At 48.1% G+C, this 22,820-nt stretch overlaps 1 pseudogene; it reads left to right on the top strand.

Moving 5' to 3' along the window:
- The window catches only part of LOC123481334, a 62,736-nt pseudogene extending 40,988 nt beyond the window's left edge, over window positions 1–21,748 (top strand).
- Window positions 21,749–22,820: the final 1,072 nt, after the last annotated feature.

Raw genomic sequence — 22,820 nt, 5'->3', positions numbered from 1 at the left:
GTATAGTCCATTTACTTATGTATATCCAGTCTCTACTGTAGTGTATAGGATAGTCCAGTCTCTCTATCTGAAGAGTTAGTCCAGTTCTACTGTAGGGTAGTGTATGGTCCAGCCTCTCTACTGTAGTGTAAGGGTACAGTCCAGTTCTACTGTGGTATAGTGTATAGTCCAGTCTCTTACTGTGTATATGTATAGTCCAGTCTCTCTACTGTAGTGTGGCAGTCCAGTCTCTACTGTAGTGGCAGTATATAGTCCAGTCTTCTACTGTAGTGTATAGTGTATAGTCCAGTCTCTCTACTGTGGTGTATAGTCCAGTCTCTATCAGTAGTGTAGTCCAGTCACTGTGGTAGTCCAGTTCTCTACTGTAGTGATAGTCCAGTCTCTTCTACTGTAGTGTATAGTCCAGTTCTCTACTGTAGTGTAGCAAGTCCAGTCTCTTCACTGTAGTGTATAGTCCAGTCTCTCTACTGTAGTGTATAGTGTATAGTCCAGTCTCTCTACTTGTATGTAGGCCTATACACATCTCTGTGTGCCTCTGTGTGCCTCTCTCTCTACTGTAGTGTATAGGGTTGCTGTGTTGGCACTAGCTAGCTTTCCCCCCCCCTCCCTCTCTCTGTCTGTACCAGATGGGGTAAGGCACTGCCTTACTCTATCACCTCCCCATCTCTCTGCAAGCTGCCGCACAGAGGACTGCAACTGCCCCACACTACTCGCAGGCAGTGCAGCACACACTCACACAGTACGCAATCACATGCATACTCTACGTACATACACGTGACACACAGAGACATGATTGACCTCCTCATAAACAAAGATAAGAGCAGGAACGTCTCTAACTAAGCCTCTGAGAGGCACACGATTCATTACCCAGGAGACCAGTCGCTGCGGCAGGGTGTGTGTGGAAGAGAGTGGTGGGTGTGTGTGTGTGTTCACACTTTTAGCATGTCACAGCGCCCTCTTACTATGTTGAGCCCAACAGTTTCAATGACAGGAGAGAGAGGTGTTAAACACCTTCCTCCCACTGCGTTAAAAAACACAACGCCACTTCCTCTGTGATAAATCCATGGAGCTGCCACAGCATACTGGATCTGACAGCGACTCTGACAATGTGGATTATTACAATACCTACTAACCCATGAGGTGCCAAATCGGCTACTAACTGAGCTGGGACACACGAAATTCCCCCTCCAATATCACACGCACCCAGTACCTCCTATCCGTGGTCCCCAGGTTAGTGAATTTTGTCAGATTGCGACGATTTCCTCTCACATTCCCGCAGGCTTCAAAGCACAGGACTTAGAGAGGCTTTGTCTCACTCATGGCTGTTTCATGAGGCTTTTGCCTAGGAGTCTGCTAGAAGGGGGCAATTATATGGTAGAAAGTGCTGTTCGCACTGGCTGTGTGAAAGGGTGTGTGTGTGTGTGTGTTTGTGTGTATCCACAAACCTTTTAACAGCCTTAACAGCCTTAGGCATTGGAGTGGTAATCCAAAAATGTGCCAGTATGACATCTATAACTCAACATGCTTGTATTAATGTTACTAGGCTCCATCTATGATTGATTAACGACAGCAACAAGCCCATACACACATAGACATTTATATATAGTCCAGTCTTATGTATGTGTGCATGCTGGGGCAAAAATGATTTAAAATCAAGATCTTATCAAAATGTTTAATGTCTCCCAAGAGTGAGTATTTTCTTTTGGGTGGAATTGACTGTTCCTCCAGTCCCTACTAATAGGGTAACGCTGAAATGTTTCCTCCGTCTATTCCATAGCACTGTGACTCCATCACTTAGTTCCTCTGAGCAAAATATCTTTGGGCCAGAAGTTTTTACCAGAGCCGTAGATGGAGGCACCTGCCACCATCCCCTTTATGGGCATGTTTAGCTAATCTTACGTTGGCCCCGCTTTTAAGTCGAAATGTGTGCTGCGTAACGCCACGACAAACTCGGGCCATCACGCAAAAGCACCTCACCCCAAACGTCCTCCTCCTACTGTTTTCTCAGATTCCACTATGCTGTTTGGCTGAGGGGCTCTAAACTTTTAAACTCTTTTTGATTTGAGAGTTGTTGAAGGCTGAGGGAGATTTTTTTAAAGATCGTAAGTCTGATTGGATAAGAGATGTGTCTCTTCACAGTAGCAGCTAAAAGTTAGCTCTAAAGTGTTGTTGCTTTGACGTTAGAGGGATGTTTTGATCCCGACCTTTAGGAGCCTGACTTGGTTCTACAACGTGGCTCTTTAGGTTCCCCAGTGGGTTTACATAGTCCATGTGGAAAGTCGACGACCAACATGTCACCACCCAAAACGCTACGAGCAAAAAGACGGCCGCTTTTAAATTCGCAGAGGCAACAAAACGCACTCGTGGAGGGAGGGATGGAGGGGGGAGAGAGGTTCCTGGACCCAGGGCTTTCACATTACACACATGTGGGAAACACACTGTGAGCGCTGGGTTCAGTTTAAACCGAGGCCCTGATGAGACCTAACACCATTTTCTCTTTCTCCATTCCAGGCTGTGTGTGTTTGTGTGTCTGAGAGAAAGTGCAGCCTGGTTGGGTAAAAGTGATATAAAGCTCGAAATCAATCCAGTACGCTAATCCACTCCCTACCCCCCGGTCCCCTCTCCTCTCCTCCCCCTTCTATCCTCCCCTCCTCCCTCCATCCCCATGTCTGAGGATAGACAGATTAAAGGAGCGCCTGTGTCTGGAACCGTGAAAAGACACCATATCACTCAGGGATGAGCAGTAAGCTAAGCTCCACACCCCCGGCCAGACCTCTAGCTGTCCAACCTGTCTCACTTGCCTTTCTTCTCTCTTCACCCCTTTCTTCATCACTCTTTCACTACAATGGTTGTCTCTTTTCTCGCCCCTTCTCTCTCCCTCTCTACCTTGGTGTATCCACCTCAACGCCACTAACGCCCACTCCAGTCAGCCCCCTGAGAGCCCATTTGGCCCCCATCCCCATCCCAGGCCCCCAGCCCACTCATACAACCCTCACATACACCTTGATTTACTGATATTCCTCCTGGAGGTACAAAGTGGCGAAAGCGGACGGCAACATCAAAAACATCAAAGCTAGAGCAGCCTCCTCTCCAAGTCTCATTCCCCATTCCTGAAGTCTTATATAAGTAAAAAAAGAAGGGAAAGATTAAATAAATAAAACAACAGACCAGGCTGCATGAGTCTGGCCTCCTATCAGGCTTGCTTAATCCATATTGGAGTGTGTGTGCGTGCCTGGGAGTCCATCTCTCCGGACAGAAACACGCCCGCTGAGTACCACCTGGGACTTGGAAGCAGTAGAGATTTAATGTATTATCGTGTGAAATTTATATGGCAGGGACTTTAGGGAGCGTTGTCTAAATGGATATAAATCTGGAGCGTGAACACCGATTACTCTTTTCTTTTTTCTCCTCTCTGTCTCTTATCTCTGTGTTTTTAATTTCTGCTTTTCTTTAGCCTTTGTTGTAGCCGTGATATGACTTGACACCGCTCACCTCACTGCTGAGAGAGAGAGAGAGAGAGAGAGAGAGAGAGAGAGAGAGAGAGAGAGAGAGAGAGAGAGAGAGAGAGGAGAGAGAGAGAGAGAGAGAGAGAGAGAGAGAGAGAGAGAGAGAGAGAGGAGAGAGAGAGGAGAGAGAGAGAGAGAGGAGGAGAGAGAGAGAGAGAGAGAGAGGAGAGAGAGAGAGAGAGAGAGAGCAGAGAGAGAGAGAGAGAGAGAGAGAGAGAGAGAGAGAGAGAGAGAAAGAGAGACTCAAATGTGAGTTTTTGACGCTCTGTCCTATGTAGAAGTAGTAATGATTTGGCATTGGCATGACAATAATGAAAAGCAAAGAGCACCAATGAAAGGCAATAATGAAAAACAAATCGAAGGCAGTGAAACATTTATTACAATGTACTTGTTTTTGTGCAAAATGGAAAATTACTGGGAAAATATATGCTTTGATAAAAGTGTGTGTGAATTCAACATACACAACTAAATTAACTGCTTATGCACTTGACAAAGTGTATTGAGATTGAGGCACATTCCACCTATGGTGTCATGTGACTAGCTGTACGCTAACGGTTCTACACTTGCCTATCTGCACTTCCAAGGTGAGTCAGCAGTGGTTTTAGTGTTGCTGTGAAAGCGAAATGTTTTCGTAATTGCTTCTAATACGTAACCCCCACCCCCTCCTCACCCTCTCCTACCGTGTGGGAGTGGCCCCCCAGTCCAGGGTGAGGGCTGATGGGAGGAGCAGGCAAATTAGCCAGCATACTGGATCCATTTCCGGTAGTCCGCCCCAGGTCACCCCAGCCACTGAGAGGACAGGAGCAGAGGAGAGAGGCAGAGCAGCACGGACAGGGCGGGCAGGGACTGGAAGGGCGAGCAGGAGAGGTGGAGAGAGCAAGAGAGAGAGAGGAAGGAAGAGAGGGATGGGAGGAGGGGTTTGCACGGGGTCACCCTCCACCCGTCCCGCCGCCCATAATGCATTTCCCGACAGTGAAGTCAAAGATGACAGGGCTGTGTGTGTGCAGCGCTATGTATTCTGTTTGTGTGTGGAACATGATGACAGCTCCTAGCAATGCCAGCCTCGCTGGGCCAGATAAGGGAGTGTTTCATATTGCACACGGGAGGGAGGGGAGGGAGGGAGGGAGGGAGGGAGGAGAGAGAGAGGGAGAGAGGGAGAGCGAGAGAGAGAGAGAGAGAGGGAGAGAGAGAGGAGAGAGAGACTCGCACACATGTGAGTGTGGATCTGTCACAGCCGCAGCGAGCTACTAGGGTAAAGCTCCCTTTAGGGTGACAGTGCATGATGAGAGGGACGACCACAAACGAGGCGTACCAACACACCCTCCCGTTCTCCTTTCTCTTGCTCCAGCTCATTAACCCCGGAACACTGATTGCCCCCAGTGACTCCCCTCCACTAATTAGGAGGAGAGAAATATGTCTCCCCACCACACTACATTCAACACACACACACACACACACACAGCCACACACACACACACACACACACCGTGATGCTACAGACAGCCTACTGGCGGTAGGCGGAGAGAGAATGAAAAGCCTTGTCTCATTGTGGATATGTCTACTGGGTTGTTCAGTCCAGACATGTTAGCATCCGCTGGGAGAGACCCAGCAGGCGACAGCTAACAGCTAGACACCACTGACAAAACCATACCACACAACCATGATCATCCCTTTAATGGGAGACAGCCCATCACCACCCCATTTTAATGCTTACTTTTAATTTAGCCGTAGTCTCACCGCAGGTCATAATAAGAAGGGAAATGTGATATATTGAAAGTGTAATAAAAAAATGGCTTTCCCAGCAGCTACTTTCTATTATTTGTAAAGGTGATTCTTTGGTTGCAGTTTATGGAATGAAAGGGAAACAGGGTGTTGTGATTAAAAGGTAGATTTATCTGAAGGCTTTGTGTTAAAAATCTGGTTTTTGTTTTGATCAAAATGTGGAGGGATCACCTGTTCTTTAGAATGTGTTGCTGATGAGCTGTGTGTGAAGGTGTGTTTATGTCTTTGTGTGTGTGTGTGTGTGTGTGTGTGTGTGTGTGTGTGTGTGTGTGTGTGTGTGTGTGTGTGTGTGTATGTGTGTGTGTGTGTGTGTGTGTGTGTGTGATGGTGTGTGTTGCGAGAGAGAGTATACTACGACTAAAACTACGACACACACACAAACACACCGCACGAACACACACGGCTCTTCCGGAGCTCCTTGACGCATTAAGGCTATTCTATTGACAGGGAGCTTCTTTGTCTGCGCTTCTTTTCAGCATGGCCGCCCTCGTTGCACTTTTGACATCCCCATTCTCCATTCAGAAAGCTTTTTGTGTTTCGGGGGACATTTGTGATTAGACCGAAATTTTTCTGTCTTTTGTGGAAGCTTGCATACGCGCTGTTAGGGCCTTATGCTAGCAGACACAAACAGGTTCTAGGAGTTGACAGCAAAATAGCCATTTGTACTCTGGCTCCGGACCTGGGGAGTTAGGGTGAGAGAGAAGGAGGGGGGGTGAGGGATGGAAATGAGGAGAAAGAAGGAGGTTAATAGCTTGAGTACTATCTGTGATGGTAGCCATCGATCTGTGGACTGGGTTTGGCATGACTTTCACTTTAACCCCCACCCCCCCCCCCCCCCTCCACTCCTCCCCTCTCATCCCTCCCTTCTTTTTTTTTTCCGCCACCGTGGTGAGCTTCTAGTGACTCGCATCTTTCTCTCTCATCACACAAAAACACAACCCCCCACCTCCCTGGAGAGCAGGGAGTAGAATTATTAGCTGATGCTCACGGCTGGGACCATTGGGATGGATGGGTGCTGTGTTTGACCCAGCCATGGGATCTGGGGTCATAACACCGGAGACTCAGTGTGACAGGACACTGGTGATAAGGACCAGCTATCAGGGCTGGCAAGGAGAAGAGACCAATGTGGGTCATTAGACAGTCAGATGTCACTTAGACAATTTGTCAAGTAAATATGTGATGATTATGTATTTATATATGATAAATTATATGATTATATAAATATTTAATGGAATAGTGATAGATAAACAGGGAACCATGGGTGTACATAAAAATAAATCATGCTTTGACAATGAGCCTGAGGTCACTTTCCGATACTCATTTGGCTTGGAAGGATCCAACTTACATGTGGATTCTGTCCTGTGGGTTTTAGGAATTTCTCAAGTACATTAGTATTGACTTGATAAAAAACATATGTAACCAATGTGCTCATATCAGGGTCGCATGTATAGGTATTATAACCCAGTTGTACAGTATACTTCACATATCTTCGACGATGTTTGTCTCTGCTCTGTGACCATATTGTGAGGTCATGAATAGACTCCGAGACACACAAACACACCCACTACACACACACCGTAGATTGTAGAGCAGAATGTTTTCCCCAGGTAACAAGAGCTGGTTGTAAATGACCACTCAGACCCAGAACCAAACTCTCTCTATCATTTTTAGAGCTCACGACATCCCATACAGGGACGGTGTAGGAGAGAAATATAGCTAGGGGAGAAACCAGAGCCAAGCAGCTTTTTTGTGTGCCTAGTGACCGCCTACATGCCAACCAAAATCATTTCTATATGTTTGTGTTTATGGTTGGCAAGGGTTGAGGTGTTTGGGAAGATGGAGTAAAATAAATGTGTGTGTGTGGTGGTTGTGCGGTGTGTGTGAGCCATGGTGTGTGGTGATGAGTGCAGTGTGTGATTGATGAGTGTGTGTCTGGGCAATATCCCTGTGTGTGTGTGTGTGTGTGTGTGTGTGTGTGTGTGTGTGTGTGTGTGTGTGTGTGAGCTGGGCTAGGAGGAGTGCAGTCTGCGGGTGTAAAAGGCCTTCATGGCTGTGTGCTGCAGGTGCAGTGGCCTGGTGCTGGTGCTGACCTCCCTGAAGAATGCCTGATTGTCAACTTACAACCCACCAGCCAGCCATGAACCTAACGGGGAGGGTGACACTAACCAAATGCAGCTCAGTTGGAAGATGCCTGTGTGTGCATCTGTGTGGTGTGGTTGGTGGCGCCGACGTAGCACCGCCCAAATGCTTGCTCTTCGTGAGCCTTTTGAGTCTGACAGATATACGACACAAGACAGACAGTCTGATAGACAGTCGGATAGACAGAAGTCAGACAGACAGACAGCCGGGCATGACATGTCGGACAGACAGGTTCGGATGACATAAGCGACAGTCATTCAGTCAGAGAGGGGTCCTTGTGATGTCTTCCACGTGTAGTGGAAGGCCCCCAAAGTGTACGCGGCTCACTGCTCCCTCCACTTCAAAGCAGCACGCTGCGCCAGGGCACTCTTTCACCGGGCATCACCTGGGCACACACCCCCACATCTGCCCAGAGGGACTGTTAGCTGGCACACACACACAGGCCACCCTGGCCCGACATGCCCCAGTGGTGTATGTGTGTGTGGAGTGAGAGGAAAGACTGTTGCTCACACTTTCCTAAAAAAATGTTTTGCTTTCCAAACCTTGTATTTTTTACTCCAAAGTCAAATCCACCTGCATAACTAGTAGTCCCTCCCTCATCTCTAGAAGTATGTAAAAACTGTCCTTAGATCAGCTGATTTTAAAAATAGCTTACTGTCACTAAGCCCCCATTTACGGCTCACTGGCCCCAGACCACTTGTCAAATCAGCTCAGTAACCACTTTTAGCTAGCCAGTCAGCCGCCACGTTCCAAGTTCCCAAAAACTTTATTGTCCATTTAAGGTCCATTGGGATTTTGTCTCCATGACAGGGACTACAAAGTGGCAGCCAGACATGAGCTATGGGTGCACAGTGAGGGATAAGAGTGGCTGGTACCAGCACACTGGGCACCCAGCATGTATCCAGTGAGAGCCCATGACTCCACACGTCCAATAGAGTTCCCAGAAGCACCAAATATGTCTTTGGCTATACATACACAGATTCCCAGTTGATTCATTTGGGCTGTGATGTTGACACGGTGTAGATTCCGACCGAACCGAGCTAATGTTCTCAATAGTACCGCTTACTAAAACCTCCGAACGAGTCCAAATTAGCTAAGCTTTGAAACTACCAAAACAAAGTAATGGCAAAAGAAAATGAAAAGTACACATATTTTCATGACTTGAACTGAGCTTGGATGAATTTACACATAGGAGGAGATGCATTTTACAGACATTCCGCTGAATAAAAAAAACCCAGGCAGATACCAGATGCAGGGGAAACTGGATTTGTGAATAAGCCAGGATCAATATATGGACGTTCGCAGTGGAAACGCTGTCTCCCCTCTTGACTCATCTTCACCTCTCCCTCCATCCTTCCACCTCTTCTTTTCTCTCCTCCATCCTAAGCTTTCGTGCTCCCATCCCACGCCTTTGTTGGGGGCCTGTAGCTCTACACACAGGCCAGACATACCACCTGCACAGAAATCAATCACACACTGCGGACAAGGTGAGCAGCAGGACATTTGACCCATAACCCCACTCAACTCCGGCTTGTCAATATTCAAATAAAAAACATTATCACTCCCTATCCTCTGGTCTCTTCTTCCGCTATCCACTAATTGTTTTCTAAATTATATCCACCTCTCCTCTCTCCTCCCTCTTCGTGATTTACGGCAAGTAGGGAGTTCATTTCCGAGGACTCACCAGAGAGCTCCCATGAGGCTTCACTTCCCCCCTCCCCGCCACCTCTAAGCCGCAGACAGACACGTTCTTTAGCGGCTGATCTGCAATTAACACTAACACTAGCCACCCCGACAGGACCTGAGAGGACCTGGGACAAGCTAATCCATATATTTATTGCACTCCGGTCCCCTCCCCGTTGTAATTTATGGAGAGACATATTAGCGCCAACACGCCAGCCCTGGCAACAACAGGTTCAGACTAGGTGTGAGATGCTACACGCCTGAACTGGGACTTAATGCGTTAGCCTCCCAGGACCCAGGGCAGCGGTGAGGGAAGGCAATGGCTAGCAGGACTCAGGGCTGGGCCCCGGTCTGGCCGTATTGGAGTTTCTATGGCTGTTTATGGAAGCACAAACGGGCAGAGGGGGAAAGGGTGCCCTGGCTCAATGAGTTTACTGACAGAACCCTTACACCACAGGGCTAGGGATCTAGCAGCCCCTGCACTGAACTACACAGCACTGCCAAACGAGACAGAAATCTACAAACAATGTGTGCAGTATTACATTACACACACTCCCTCACAGACGTATAGTTGAGCACAACAGCATTGTACACACACTTACTAGTACCACATGTGTGTTCATACTGGATTGATTGATACAGAAATGCTTAAGTCTCTGACTAACAGGCACGCATGCACACACAGACACAGACACAGATACAGAACACACACACACACACACACACAAAGACAGACACACACACACACACACACACGCACACACACACTACGTGTCACCTCTGGAGGTTGGTGTTTTCCTCCTTGGTCCTGGAACCCGGTCTCAGGTGGCCCCATGTGCAAAATCCCTCCTGAACAAACATTGTCTAACTCTCCACTTCCTCCCGCGGTCACAGGGCCAGCTCCCAGACATTGCATGTGTGGTCGCCGCCACCGTGCCGCCCCTGTGATTGGCCAGAGGGCTCACAGGAGTTGACATTTTATTAAAGGGGAAGTTACACGGCTAGTTATGGGGAGTTGACAGTCCTCTGCCTGACACGGCCTCTGGTCCCAGCCTAGAATCACAGGGGTTATGTCCTGTCTTATCCCAACAATAAAATAAACAATGAACTTGTTAAGGGCTCTGTAGGATCCTCCCAGAGCTCACTATTGACAAAATGACAGCTTTCTCATTTTGTAGCTCTGTGCACTGGGATCTGTAGTTCTACCGGCGCAAGCGAGACCAGAGTAGGAGAGCCAAGGCAGTGGAGCTAAGGTGGACTACATGTCGCCTGCCATAAAAACACATGTAGGGCTTGGGAAAGCAAGAACATTTGAAGCGGTTGTGTAGTCCTTGAAAACCAAGAGATTGGAACGCAGACACCACAAACCTGTTAATATAGCGGCCTGTCACTTCACATAATAGGAAGCGGAGGGATTGGAACGAGGAATGAAATGAGGAAACGGTTAGGAATGGTGAAGTTAGTGGCTCTCCAGGGAGAGAGGAGGGTTTAGTAGACCGTGAGGAACAAAGGAAAATCAGAAGTAGGGAAAGGGGTTCCAGTGAGCTGGATAGTGTGTGTTTAAGACCAGATATTTGTGTGGATGGGATGGATCAAACACACACAACACACACACACAGGCTCCCACGAAGGCGCATCCACCGCCCACGCCATGGCGCCCCCGGCTTTTCTAAAAGCTTTTGTTTTCTCTTCTATCGCTCCTGATTCCGCTCCCAGTCTTTTTTTCCTCTACCTTTTCAAACCGACTTCGGTTTCATTTTTAAGCGTCCAAAACGAAAGCTATTCATGGAATTTATTACATGCACTTACCCACGCAAATGGCAACAACTAAACAAAATGTTGCTTGATTTTATTTTTGGGGTCTTGTGTGGGTGTTTTGATGGTCTGTGAGCTTTTTTCTTCATGTATACTATAGCAGAGGTTGTAGCAGATGATGATGTTTATTTTTGCATGTAATCACCACTATGGAACTTATGACAGCAGACAGGCCCAGATGACCGAAACAGTGCCCACAGATCCCCCCCCACACACACACACAAACACAAACACACACACACACACACACACACGCCAAGTATGTAGACTAACACACAAAAGAAAACACACATTGGGCGAAAGCAACAGATACTTCGCCACACACAAGATTTTAAACACACACACACACACACACACATTCTCCCCGAGCGCCGCTGGCTACAGTGTGGAGCTGCTGTGCCACAGGGATAGATGTGTTCTGCACTCCGGTGGGGTAGTGCAAAATTACACTGCAGCAACAGTGCCACCCACCTCTTCAAAGATGAATGGGCCGACCCGATGCAGCTAAAACAACTACCAAGCGCTACAAAACCAGAGCGCTGAACCATTGTAATTTGAAACGGGGGAAATAATTTCTACTTAAGCATACCTTTTCCTTTCCTCGTGGACATGGCTCAATTTTGAACAGAAGCGCACCGTACTCATGTTAGTAATTTCAAAGCAAACACCAACAAAAGATTTCCCTCAATAAAATACATGCTATACAATCGATCCGATCTATTGTTCCTGTTGTACCAGTCAGTGTTTACAGCTTGTTACTACTCTGTCATTGGCTCAAGTGGATTAGAGTGAAATAAACACAGCCATATGTATAGCACTACTTCTACATGCACGCCTGGCTGCCGTGTGTGGCCAGTGTAGGCCCTGATAAGCCAGCGAACCGGGGCTGCAAAGCATGGTGGAATTTGCAAAAGACGCCACACCGACTCCCAGCAACAAATGACAAAAACATGTATTTTTTGGGATTCACTCTATCCCTGTCTAGGGGGCCTTTGTCTGGAAGGCAGGACAGGTGCAGGGAGGTGGCAGCAGGGAGGCAGGCAGTGAAATAGGTTCCAGAGCTCAAGCCGGGAACCAGGGAGGGAGGAGTGGTGGGGTTGAGTTAATGGTCTTGCATCTTCAGGCATGTCAATAATGGCTCTAATCACATTAAGTAAAGAGTCCATTAGCTTATTCTCTTCTCTGCATGCTAGGGCCTAGTAGAAACACAGTAGGCAGAGAGCTCCACTAATGGTGTGTGTCTGTCTGTGTTTATAGACACCACTACTACTGCAGGAGGATGATGTGGGAGACACTGGAAAAGCACCGTTACAGATAGGATATAGTACATTCTGTGTTTGCTCATTTTTACTGGGTCAGTCTAGTGCCCAGCTATTTCCAGTTTACACAAGTACTGTGTAGGGAATTGGTTGTCTGTGTATTCAATTAGTTGAGGTTCAATACAGGTAAGAATGGAATAAGAAATCATATTTGGCATTTACCTAAATGACAGACGTATGAGGTGATGTTTGTTGGCTGAAGAATTGTATTAAAGTATAATTCATTACACCTTGGGCTTTCTGTTGTACATATGAGCAGAAACTGAATATGAGATTAAGTTGATGATTAGCAAAGGTTGGAAACCTCATTCTCAAGTCTCATTAGTCCATATTAGGAAACTAACAGTCATCAAGTATCAATGTTTTACTTTGTCCTCGCCCAGCAGGGCTAATCTTCAAACAGATCCAGTTTGTACAACTGCTTAAGGACAATGGTTGTTAGGAGGGGCATTAAAATGAGGGAGAACAGATTTAACATACATCACTGAATACAAATACAACACTGTAAGTTACTCGAGCAGAGCTAAGGACCAAATTAGGAGTATATGTTAATGCAATTTTTCCTCCCGTCCTCCCAAGCAAAATAGTCAACTGGGCATGGGAGATGTGATATAAGAGGTAGAGAAAGGAGGCCATCACACCAAAGCAGCTCTTCCTCCACCCCCTGGCCAGACAGGCCACCTTCTGCCGCCTCACTGCTCCACTCAGCCCCTGGAGGAGGAACAGCGGCCCTTACATCTGTCTCCCAGGCCCAGGATACACTGGGTCAGCCGCTACCAAACGCTGCACATCACACTTCAATCATCCCCAATTAATGTGAACTATCAGGCGCCCATCTTCCCTCCTTCCTCTCCTCTTTTCTCTCATTTATTGCCCTCACCCACCGGAGTCCCCCCAGGTGCCTGGGTCCGCTTGAGTTTTACACTGTCGCATCGGTGATACGGCTGCTAGGCAGAGAGGGAAGCAATGAAATAAACTAGCTTGGCGTCGTGAAAAGAGACAGCGACCTGGCTGAGATCAGCACCAAGCCCGCCAGACGGTGCTAAGATTTAACTGCCATGACGAAAGGTTCTGACTAGCCTGGGCTACCTAACGCTTTTTCACTCCAATGCCACAGAGGGCCCCAATGGCTTCCATGTGCCGCCCCATCTGCACCGGCTGTACAAAGCACCGCTCCTCATTCCCTTTGAAGGGGATGTGCGAGGGACAGCTTTCAAAAGGGGGGTGAACCAGAGGTTACCAGACACTTTTTAGGGCTGCTAGGAAGAGAGAGAGAGAGGAAGGGAGAGAGAGAGAGAGAGAGAGAGAGAGAGAGAGAGAGAGAGAGAGAGAGAGAGAGAGAGAGAGAGAGAGAGAGAGAGAGAGAGAGAGAGAGAGAGAGAGAGAGAGAGAGAGAGAGAGAGAGAGAGAGAGAGAGAGAGAGAGAGAGAGAGAGAGAGAAAGAGAGAGAGAGAGAGAGAGAGAGAGAGAGAGAGAGAGAGAGAGATACAGGGGGAGAGAGAGAGAGAGAGAGAGAGAGAGAGAGAGAGAGAGAGAGAGAGAGAGAGAGAGAGAGAGAGAGAGAGAGAGAGAGAGAGAGAGAGAGAGAGAGAGCCTGGGGGGGACAGTTTGCCCACACCTGGATACTGTGACTCCACCCCATCTGTCCTGTGGTGGAGCGGTTCAAAACTCAGCCTGCCTGCAACCACCACTATGAATTTCACTACACTCAACATGCCTCTACAAATAACCGACATGTCGTCATGACTTTACTAAAGCCTTGAGTTAAATCAGGTTGAGATTAACCAGACAGGACGGGCAGGGCCAGGGTATTTCTAAATAGTTTGGTTGATCACTGGGTCATTCTCAGCAAGTGCCAGTCCTAAACTCCTGTCGGCATTCACTATGACTGCAGAGAGATAAGACCCTCATTAATTCCACTCTGAAGGAGTCTCTGGTACTGATCAGCATCACATGGGACCATGGGTGCACACTACAATGCCTGGGTTTAATTGAATAACGGAAAGGCATCAACCCGGATTCCATATCTAAGATCTGCCTTCCTCCCAACTTCTAATATAATTACATGAATGTGCCAGCAGAAGCCATGTGTAGACTTTTATTGAATCCTACCTGGTTTAATGCCAGTGTTCTTTAAGGAAGTGCCAACACCACAGAAAACAGGATGATTCTCCAGGCCTGGGCTGTGTGGATCCCTCTCTCAGGGTCACCATGAGTACTTTCTCCTTTATTCATTGAACTACCTCTCTGGTCTCTCTCTCATTCTCCCTCTCTTTTTCTGGCCCTCTCTCATTCCCCCTCCCCCTCTCTCTCTCTTCCCTCGCGCCTTCTCCCCACTCCTCTCCCCCCTGCCTTTTTTTCTCTCCCCTCCCCCTCTCTCCTCCCTCTCTCTCCTTCTCTCTCTGTAGTTGATCTTCTTTCAATCTCCCTCTTGAAACGAGAGTCCTCTTGCTATCCTCCACGATTTCACATATGGTAGGACTGACTGCTTGACCAGCCTTCAAAGTCGTTGCTTTTTTCCTATACGGTAATACAGTAGCGTAGATAATGGTGTTATGTATCATTTGAATCGAAAGTGAACTATCCTTTTACCAATCAAAGAGAATGGCAGAGAAGATAGAAAATAACTTGCTGCTCACTGCATTTAGTGTGTTCTCTCACATATTAAATATCCAGTTTAAACAGAACATGGTGTTACAGCTGCGTGATCACAAAGGCCGCTTTCCTTACAAATGTCCTCCTCCTAATGCCTGGGTCGACCCACTCTGTGACCCATCATCACCATGCAGGCGGTAATATTCAACCAATGACCCCACCGCCAGAGAGCCAATGGGAGTGATGCAGGGTAGAGCCCAAACCCTTCTGATGGATGGTTCAGGCATTGGTGAACCATCCCCACGGCACCTCTCTCTCTACCACTATCACCAACACATTATTCATGGATATGAAAGAGAAAGAATGAGAGAAAAGGAGGGAGAGAAACAGAATATGGAGGAGGAAGCCACAAGGTTCAAGACATTCTCAGATCACAACTGGTGCATAACCTCCCTGGCGAGCGGGATGGGTTGGGGATGTGAGAGCAGCGGAGGGGATCAATAGGGAATTCCTTGGTGTCTTCTGGGGCAACGCGGTACAAAAAGCTGATTGGTGGATCAATGTGGTTCCCAGGTTCAACTCCAACGCCACGCCAGCCAGTATCTCCTACGCGATACAGTGATACATACGGCGTATGGTTTATGGTTGCAATGTCGCCTTGTTAATCTGCCTCAAGCAAGCCAGCTTCCACGACAGCTTCAAACTATTAGGGCCCAAGATGCACATACTGTATATAATGTATGTGTTTGGTTGAATGGCATTATGATGCTTCAGAAAGAATGATAACCCCAATTATGACATCTTTAGTTCTATCCGGTCACAGATCCCCCTATTCCACACACCCAGAACACAACTGTCGACTGTACAGCCAATGTTTCATAGAATATTACGACTATACAGCCTTGTTTGCCTTTGCGAAGGAGGGCGGGATCTCTCTCGGTTCTCTGCCAACAGACTGGGGCTGGCTGATAAGGATAGGTGATGATTAGTGAAAAGTATGTGTATGTTCCCTAGTCTTTTATGCAAATCCTCCCAGCCTCTCTCTCTCTCTAGCTCTCTTCCCTCTCAGCGCGGCCTGGTTAACACAGCTGCAGCTAACATAATTGCCTGTTTTGTTTAAATCTGACAGCGTTGCCCGCCCTAACAACAATGCCATAATTCTGTTCATTTCTCCTGTCAGCCATAATTTAACCAGTGGTTGCCGCCAGGCGCCTCGACAACTTCGGGCCAATCCGCTTACTAGCAAACATTAATGGGAACGCCAATGGCAAGCGTAACCATTTGCAAGATAACAAACATGTCATTGTCAGCGGATTAATTCTGAGCACATGACACAGCATAAACTAATAACGAGTAGAGGGTCAATCTCACTGCAGATTACATCTCACCAACCACTGCTGCTCTGCTGTAATTATTGTTTCATTGTCATTAACTCATAAACGGAGGTTTAGCCGCATTGTTTACACTGGGATGTGTTGTAGGACAGGGTGATCTTTGTCACACCCTGGAGTGGGAGGTGGAAAGGCGAGGGGGGGAGGGCAATGAACAGGCCACGGGGATGGATGGAGGGGTGGAGGCAGGCCTGGAAAATACATGGGAAACGAGAGGGCCAACATGAAGCACTTGGGAGAAATCTTGTAGCAAGTGGTTTCAATGCACATTTGTTACCATGCTGCGGTGGCGTCACTAGCTGACGCGCTAATGCAGAGTGGGCTGCAAGAGGGCGGGCCCCACCAGACTTTGTGTTTGTGTGCAAATATGTACATGAGCTGTCTCTGGAATTTCTATCACCTAGGTCTGAGATATGATATGTACACAGTGTATGAAGACACACACACACTAGCTATTGTGGTGTTAGATGTTTTTTTTCTCATCAAGCTAGGACGTTAGCACCCCACCAACAAGCGCCCGCTTTGATTCACAAGTTTACTGCATATCTTTGTTTTGAACGTGGGATCGAGACTTAGTTTAAGTCTATTTACATAAAAAGTGCTAAAGAGTTGTTTTTGTATATAAAGAAATGTAGCCCAGTCAGCATACCATCAAATATTTTTGCTGGGACTTTTCACAACTGAAATATGCAATGAAGTTCTGTTCTGTTCCTCATTGTCAAATATGTTATGTTTTATTATCTGGTTACTACCATTTAGTCTTTTTTGTTGCCTAGATCTTGTGGTCTTGTACTTATATACCTTACAAAACACGCTATTGCAAAATATACTATTACACAGAATACATAGAGAGGGGTTATAAAATGGTCAATAATAATGAGGAAGTTCCTGAACTGGAAATAGAGCACATGAGGTTGGACTGCAAAATCAAGTAGTCAAGCTTGTCCTCACATTGTTCACTTGAGTCCAACAGGGGGTTCAGTAAATGCAAGCTTGAGTTTCTCCCTCACTCTCTTCTGTCTGTGTTTCATCCCCTCTCCCTCTATCCATTTCCCTCCCTTGTCTGGTCTCTTTCTCTCCCCTCGCTCTGTTCTCTCTCTCTCTCTCTCTCTCTCTCTTCTCTCTCTCTCTCTCTCTCCCTCCATACGGCCTTGTTGACTGTACTCCAGAGTATCTGATGGTAGCAGGGACGGAGGCTGGGCCAGTGGTCAAGCCCCACTGCAGCATGCCCTCTCCCAGCTGTAGCACTGACCACGACAGCTGGCTGCCCGTGTGCTCTCTCCCCTCTCTCTCTGACCGCTACTTCCATTATGGCCCTCGTCACTGTGTCCATGGTTTTGTTTAATTCATGTGTTGTATTTATGATGGGCGGTTGACATGAGGCATCATAAGCCACCGGTTAAACCGGACAGTGTTCTAAAGCAGAGCGATCACTGTACGGTGGTTTGGCACTGAGACCAAAGTGGTGGCGTGACCTTTGAACTAAACAAAGACACACTTGTTAGTGTAGTCTATTTTATTGAGTGAGGAAATGTATTTTGATTAATCTGCTGCAGTGTAGGCCCTTTTATTGGGCATTTTCTAATCAATTCCTTATTTTGTGTTGTATTGTATTTCATTAGTGTCACGTTGTACCAAAAATACTTCTATGCATTGGAATGTCAAAGCTATTCCATTCTGCACCAATCATTTGAAGTAGTTTGTGTTCTATGTCCCTTGTGCGTACATGCCTGCGTGTGTATTTGTTAGTATGACACTATATGACCAATATTCTACGACTCTGCTGACATTTCAGGAGTGACTACTTGAGCAATTTCACCTAATTATTCACTTTCAAATTTTACTTTTTAAATGAACGATGGAACCAACACTCCCAACGGCTTGGGTGGCAGCCACAGCAATAGTGCACAGGCTAGAATTTTTTATCACAATCTCCAGGCTAAAAAAACACACACACAGAATGAAAGTGTCAAATGTTTTTTTAATGTATATTTAACAACAAATAGCTCAAGTTACGCTGATGTTCCATCTAAGGATTCATTTAATTGTATTTAAAAGGCAATGATGCAACCACTTTCATCTACTCCTATCTTATTAAACATTAATCCAGGTTTTTCTTTTAAGGCTGTTTCTTTTGTGCTTTGTGATGTTACACACTCAGACTGCAGTATGTATCTTATAGATTCTGCAAGGCAGAGAGTAAAGGAGTGGGAACAGCACCTTAGCGCTGCCTCTAAGTTTCTTTCCCATAGTTGCTCTACCACCCCTTTGATGTCAAACCTGATTCATGTAGAGGTCCATGAGAATCATGCAGAGTAAAACTGTAGTGTTCATCCCTGTCACTCATATAATATACACACACACACTAATGCATAAATATATGCACACACACACACACACACCATCTATAAAGTAGCACCTCTGTAGTGCACACAGCCCTGCTTTTTTCCCAGAACAAGCAATGTGGACTTGTCAGAACAAACACTGATAATAATTAAAACATGAACTTTGTATTAATTTGAAAGAAGTCTGTCAATCTAATAAGTTGTTTAGTTGATAGGATGTGTCATAATCTCTGGGTGATTTGCTGGCTTCTACAGTCAGAGCACCAGTGGGTTCAGAGGAGATAATAAAACTGGGCTAGTATTCTGTAATCAAAGCTCTGAGTCCACCGCAAACCCTTCAGTTCAGGTTCCAAGATTATTTTCCCAGAACTTGTCTGCCTTCGCTGGCAATTGAAGCGCATGTTTGTTCAAAACTTTAATATACTATTTTTCAGTGGTTAATAGCACCATCTCCAAAGGAAAGTGCTCCTCTGAATAATGCTTAGAGCTCTCCCATCTGAGCCATTCTGTTCTCCCAGGATGGAAACTTTGTTTCCACGCCCACTGGGCTCCACAAGCACAGGTTGGGAAACACCACGCCAATGTAAAACAGGACTGTCAAATATTTACTTCCTTACATTTCCCCTCCCTTCACTCCCCTCTGTCCCACCACCTCTCTCTCATCTATCTCTTTCTCTCTCTCTCTCTCTCTCTCTCTCTCTCTCTTCTCTCACCCTCTCACCACCCCCTCATCTCTCTCTCTCTCTCTCTCTCTCTCTCTTCTCTCTCTCTTTACTCTCTCTCTCTCTCTCTCTCTCTTCTCTCTCACCCTCACAAATTCCCATCTTCCTCATCCTTCCCGTCTCCATAGACAGTGTAATGCAAGCACACCAGCCCACTTGACAATCGCCGCACACAAAGTATGCCTGCTTCATTAGTATTAAACTAACGGAAGATATGCACTCAGAAACCTCATTAACATAAACCACAGTAAAGACTGACCAGGTCTGTTCACGAACGTGATGCCAGATCGGTGTCACGTCAAAGACATGAAGAACAAACATGGGTGTTCTTATTTTAATGTCCAAGATGACTTAACTCTTACAGACTGATATTCCTAACCCCTGCTTCTTCTTTGTGCATTAGATTCCCTTAGAGATGACAGAGTAAACTAAGAAAAATGATTGCTAAGTAGCAAGGTGCTATTAGTGGCGCTCACACTAATCCATTCTTTTCTTTTAGCAGCCTTTCTCTCCCGGCTGTCACCACGGCAGCAAACATAGCGGAGCTGCATGTCGCGCTGTTCCTGAGGTACTTCAAAAAGAGTTCACATCATTCACTGGCTTGTTTTTGCTAAAACAGTCTCACAGGCCAATAGATCAATGTCCCTTGTAAATGGCGAATTCACAGGTACCTCAAGTAATAACCCACCAGCCCCACCAGCCCCAGCGGTTCCATTTATGTTTAAAAATTTATTAAACCCTGCCTGTTCCTCTCTGGATGTGCCTAATGACTGTGTTTGCATAGTTGATGAAAGGTAAAAGAAGGAAGGAGAGAAATAAGGAAAAGAGGGACAAAGAGGTGATGCTTACAACCAGAGTTCCCATTATCAATCTTTAATGTCGCTTCAGGGTCCTCTGAATTTCATGAGCCGATAACAAAACCTCCTTCCCGCCTCCTCGACCTCAGACCGACCACAGTGATTAAGTGCACAATCAATAACTTTTGTGTATTTTTTGTCTATTCTCTCTTGTCTTTCCCATCTGGCCTCTAGGATGGCAAGGTGTTGGACCGCTGGTCCACGGTGTCTCGGGAAGAGGAGATCATCACCTGCAGCAGTTCTTCGCTGAGAGATTGGAAGTCCATCGCGGGAGCTGATGGCTATCCAGGAGAAGGAGGCTCAGCGGTCACTGGGTTCTCCTCCAAGACCACCGTATCCGGACGTCGATCGAGAGCAATAGCGGTGGACGGGCCAAAGCCCAGGCCCCTCAACCACATGAGACCAGCAGCCTGGCCCAGCATCCACCACTTTGAGAACATCCCCAACAGCTCCGCCTTCCTGCTGCCGCCCAGCACATCAACCCTGGGTGTCGGCCCCCATGCTGGGCTTCCCACCCAACGGCCTGGCGCTGAGCAATCGCCTCCGTGGCCTCCGCGACCTGGACCGTGAGGGCAGCCTGCCCAACCATACTGAGCCAGTGGAGACCAGCAGTCTGAGGTATCACCAGCCCCCTTTCCGCAGCAGCGGCCAGCCCCAGCCGCTACTGGAGCTCTGGGGGGCATGAACGATGCAATCGAGCCCAAACAGGAGCCCAACAACCGGGCATCACCCATCTCGCCCACTTCCTTCCAGCCAGCTGTCCCAGCAGCAGACTGAGCAACAACAGTACAGCAGTGAAAGAAGCTAGGGTAACCCGGGACCCCACGCCCTAGGTCCAACTCAAATGACCACCAGGCCCACCACCACTTTGGGGAATACCAGTCCAAGAGCATCACCCACCTTCTTCCCAGATGCACCCGCATGCGCGTATGGGTGCCACTCGGGCAGGCCGCTGCAAAGTAACTGCAAGGTAAGACCTTCACGGCAAAGGTAATGCTGAAGATCCACTACAACGCTGCACTCAAGATCGCACCATGTACCATCGAGGGTCAGAACATGAAGTTCAGCTTTGCCGCGCAGCCGAACCGCCACAGTGCCAACCCCAACCCACGCCTGCACATGCCCACGCTGAGAAACAACCATGACAAGTGACTCATCCGTGGTCGGGCTCCCTGCACGCCCCACACCCTGTTGGAATTGGAAATGGCTTCACCACCAGCCCGGACGGCCGCTCTGGGCTTCGCCACCCCACCCTGACCCCATGCTCCAGCCGCCTGCAGAGCTCCATGGCCTTCCTCCTGGAAGTCAGCAGCCCGCCCAGCCGGTGCCCTTTCTACCGCAACGCTGCTGTCCCCACAGCACCTGGTCAGTTCTCCAGTGTCGCTGCCCACCAGCCCCATCCTGCCCTCCACCACCAACAGCACCTCTCCTGATGGACCAGCAGTATCAGCCTCTGCTGCGCCGCAGCCTCCCACAATGCCACAGGCCTTCCGAAGGTGGGCCAACGTCCCACCACAGGCTGCCCACGCCAAGCATCCCAGCAGATCAACTGCTGCCACCAACACGGACCCCACCCCCAAGAAGAAGCCTGTGAAGTCCAGCATGCCGGTGATCGATGAGGTGGATTGAATGGGCGGATTTGAGGCACGATGAGACAGATTGATGATGACACAGCTGCACCACCATCACCACCACCACCACCCTCCCACCCACCACAAATATCAACTGAAACTGCAACAACAACAACGCAGCGGAGGGAAACAACAATGGCCACCACAGCGGTGTCAGCGGGCACCAGTCCCCGCTCCCAGGACGAGATGGGTCGAGCCCTGATGAGGGGACACCTGATGAGGCACAACCAGACGTACTGCCGAGGGGGGCTTGGAGGAGAGGGCGGCAGGGGTGAGAGAGGAGGCCTGTGGTGGAGTCTGGGCTGCATGGACAGCTTCATCCGAGGACCAGACCACGAGAGACTTTGAGAACGATTCGAGACGCTCGGACTCCAAGATATTCTACCGCGAGGAGATGATGGAGGTGGAGGAGCAGCACCAGAGGCTGAGTTTCAACTCCTCCACGAGCCCAGAGTGGGAGGAGGCAACAGCCTGGACAAGGACCAGGAGGACCAAGAGGCCGAGACGAGGAGGCGAGCCGAGGAAGGAGATGAAGACTCCAAGAGCGGGCCCTCGCCACGCCCCACCAGCCCATCAAGATCAGGGAGAGCTCAACGACCCCACCTGGCCACATGCTCTGGCATGGAGCCGGCACGCTTCAATGGGGGCAGGTACACCAGCCGTAGCCAGCATGGCGGCCCATGCACGAGCTTCATCTCTTCCATGAACTACAACGCCAGCCCACCTAAGTCTCTCCTTGGCACTCCCGAGGGGGAGACCTGCACCAGCCCAAACTCCAACGACTCCCAAGATCACATGGTGCAAGAAGAGCTTCAAGAGCTCCTACAGCGCTGTTGCACTACAAGAACGGGCACCTCAAAGAGATGCACGTGTGCACCGTGACCGCCTGCAACGCCGCCTTCCCTCCCTGGGACGGGATAGAGACAGGTGAGTGTCGCACAACACACACACACACACATATATACACACTAACAAGGTGTCTTTTTTGGCTTACAATGTTTTTAACGACTGCCTCAATTTTTCGACTAATTATTT

Source organism: Coregonus clupeaformis, unplaced genomic scaffold, assembly GCF_020615455.1.
Source record: "Coregonus clupeaformis isolate EN_2021a unplaced genomic scaffold, ASM2061545v1 scaf0175, whole genome shotgun sequence".
Taxonomy (NCBI): Eukaryota; Metazoa; Chordata; class Actinopteri; order Salmoniformes; family Salmonidae; genus Coregonus; species Coregonus clupeaformis.
Note: the sequence above shows the minus strand (reverse complement) of the source record. Positions and strands in the feature narration are given on the sequence as shown.